This window comes from Petaurus breviceps, unplaced genomic scaffold (assembly GCF_028583685.1).
Source record: "Petaurus breviceps papuanus isolate PSGF00001 unplaced genomic scaffold, PetGlider_PUasm1.0 226, whole genome shotgun sequence".
Taxonomy (NCBI): Eukaryota; Metazoa; Chordata; class Mammalia; order Diprotodontia; family Petauridae; genus Petaurus; species Petaurus breviceps.
In genome coordinates, this window is record NW_027185890.1 from 745,532 (window position 1) to 748,938 (window position 3,407).

Genomic DNA, 3,407 nt, shown 5'->3' on the forward strand with positions numbered 1-3,407 from the left:
GAGAGAGAGAGAGAGAGAGAGAGAGAGAGAGAGAGAGAGAGAGAGAGTTCTTAAGAGCAATTGAAATAAGCCACGTGATTTTATATATCCTGCAGATATACTGGCTCATATGCTTGGGATCCTGAAGGCAACCAGGTGGGATCTGTGGGATACCTGGGAGATGGGTGCTAATTTACTGTTCCTTCATGCACAACAAATGATATGCTTGTAAACCTGGGGATAGCCCTATGTGGTTCCTGGCTTAGGGGCCAAATGTTATTCATAGCAAAGCAGCTTAGATTTCCACACTGATAACAACTGCAGTGTTGTTATTTTCTTCATGCATGGAAAATTCCAGCTTTCTTCAGTGTTGCTAATTAACCAATTGGTATTTTTCATTTTCCTAGCCAATCACTTGCTTTCTAGCTCCACAATCTCTCTCTCTCTCATTCATGCCTTTCTGTCTACTCACAAAGCCCTTACTACTGCCCTGTTGGATTGTTCTAATGGCTTCTCAGTAGATCTCCCAGCCTCAGGTCTTTCTCCCCTCTACAATCTGGCTTCTCCACAGGTGCCAAAGCGGCTTTCCAAAAGTTCAGGTCTGACCACATCACTCCCCTGCTCATGAAGTTCCAGTGGCTCCCTATAAAATACAAACTGCTCTATTGGAACTTCCAGACCTTTCCAATCTGAATTCCTTCTTTTGGGGGTTATTGCCCATTATTCCTGGCTCATACACTCCATGATATTCCAGTCAAACGGGCCTACCTGTTTCCTGTAAAAGACATTCCATCTCCAGCTACCTTGCTTTTGCAAAGGGTCACATCCTCCATATGCCAACAATACTATCCTTCCTTACTTCCATCTCTTGGAAACTTTGACTTTCTAAAAGGTTTTCCTGCAAGAGACCTTCCCTGCTTCCTCTTTTGTTGGAGCCCTAATCATATTACTTTGTACTTCATGTGTTTGTTTGTTTTTTTTAATTTTCTCACTACCCCTACCCCTTACCAAGTATGATAGTTCCCTAGTGGCAGGGACAATTTTTGCTTTTGGTTTCCTAGCATCTTGCAAGGTTTTTGGCACATAGAAAAAAAAAGTGGAGATTAGACTGTGTATTCTCCTTAATTCCAAACTGAGGAAATTGTATTTTATCCTAGGGGCATCAGAGAACCCACCAGAGCTTCCTGAGTCTTGTCAAATGAAATAAGTGAGTCAGTGAATGACTGACTGATGGACTGAATGAATGAATTTGCAGCAAAGTTTTTGTAGGCAGTACAACATATGGATTCCCTGGACTTCAATCGGAGCCAGTGCTGTCCTTGAGTCTTACTAGTGACTTTCAAAGTCCTTCTCCTTAAACCATCTTTTCATCTGTTCCCCTCAAAGGAGTTATGGAAATCATGTCAGATGAAGCCACTAGCAGAAGATTTGGCTGCATACCCTGAGGGAAAGGAAGATTAAGTTTTAGACAGCCATCTGAGAGGTGGATTTCCCTTTGCCTACAAGTTCTTAAGAGAAGATTGATTTTTCCCGTCTGCAGTGAGGTTGGAAATGAGTGGCCTGCACTGTATATGAAAGACAGGGAAAGAGCCCCCAAGGGAGGAAAGGGTCAGCAAACCCATTCTCCATAGCCTCCCCTGTCCTCTGCAACATTCTAAAGGCCCAGTCCCGGTTCACAGCTTCCCCATCCAAAATAAATCAGCCAGCTGATTAAATGAAGCATATTGTAAATCTCCCTGAGAAGCCTCTCTCTGCTGAAGGACACACATCAGGGCACAAAGTGTCTAAGTCTACACAGCTTTGCCAAGAGATGTTTTTTGCCACAGCTTTTAAACATATGACGCAAGTTTTGTACTGTGAAAAGTCCCCTTTTAAAATTAAAGTATTTTTTTTCTGAGGGATAAAAGGAGAGAAAACAAACATATAACCCATAACACACAGGGCCTGTTTACAGCATGGCAAAGGATTAGGTATGTTTTATTATCTTGACTATATCACTGACTGCACGTTTAACTGGATAAATTAGCTGAAAGAGGCCTCTAGGACTACTTGATAATAAAAACAACAATGCCTTCTGCAATTAATTATATGGAAGAGGAATCGAGCCTTTTTTTTTCTAATGTGGCTGTTCCTGGTGCTGTCAATCCAGATTTTCTATTTTGATTTATAGAAAATGAGTACTTGCTAAATATGCATTCTTATAGTTGTTGGGGGGCCCATCGAGGAAATCGTATGAATGCATTTATAGCCTAGGGTTTTATACTTGTTAATTTTCAAAAGAGGACCTCTAATATAAGAGAGAGAAAGGGAGAAATGGAAAGGGGAGAGAGAGGAGAGAGAGGGGATAAGAGCCTGGTTGAGAGAGAGAGAATGAGAGAGAGACAGACAGACAGACAGACAGAGAGACAGACAGACACAGAGAGAGAGAGAGAGAGAGAGAGAGAGCGCTTAACTCTAATTATATCTAGGGTGCCTATGAGACATCCCCAGCCTAGATGAGTAAATCGGAAAATAAAAAACAATCAGAAGCAATTAGCTCTTTCTTGGCCTGATGTCAGCAATGCCTGAGTCCCATCATCTTCCCCAGCTCCCAGCTCCTCAGGCATCTCTCCTCCCCTCATCCCTCCCACTTCACCCAGAGCATCAATTTCCAGGCAGTCAAGCAGAGAGGGACTCTCTTTAAGTATTTATTTCTCTGGAATTAGGCACAGTGATCTTCTCTAGTGGCTTCTTGAAAATCTGTCTCTTCTGATCATCATTTATGTTTTCTTTCCTTTTTTTTCTCTTTTTCTTTTTTGGTTAAACCATTTTACTGGAAGGAATACTTGGCAGTGAGTTTTTCTTCTTCCAGTTATGGCAACTTTGGGTCAGCTGGGGCCCACACATAATGTCAGGGGCTCAGGGTAAGCAAGTTTGAGTAAGTGAGTGAATGTGAGAAGAATCTATTCCTCTTTAAAAGAAAAAAAAAGTCCTGCATTGTGCAAATGGGAACCAGCAGACTTCTCCCCCAGCCCATTACTGCTGGCGAAATTTCCAGCAGGATGAATCTGTGTGACTTCTCTTCCCTACTTGATGGGGGGCATCCCCATTCCACTGCTGCTGCTGCAGCTTGCCAAAGCAGCAGGACCATAGCTAGAGCAGCTGTCTAGGATGCAGAACACTCAGATTACAGGACCAGGTTTGCTGTGATCTGGGAAAAGTCACACCTTTTTCACAGGACTGTCCTGAGTCAGGATAACTAGTGCTGTGGGGATAGGAAGGACAGGGAGCTCATTCAGGAAAGGACTCAAGGAGCAGGAAAATGTGTGTGATGTGGTCTGGGAACTGAAAACCATCATGGAGAAGGAGGAGGAAGGGTTGTAAACAAAGAAGTTGAAAGAAGCTAGGACTTTATGTCTGAGACAGAGAGAGACAGAGAGAGAGAGAGA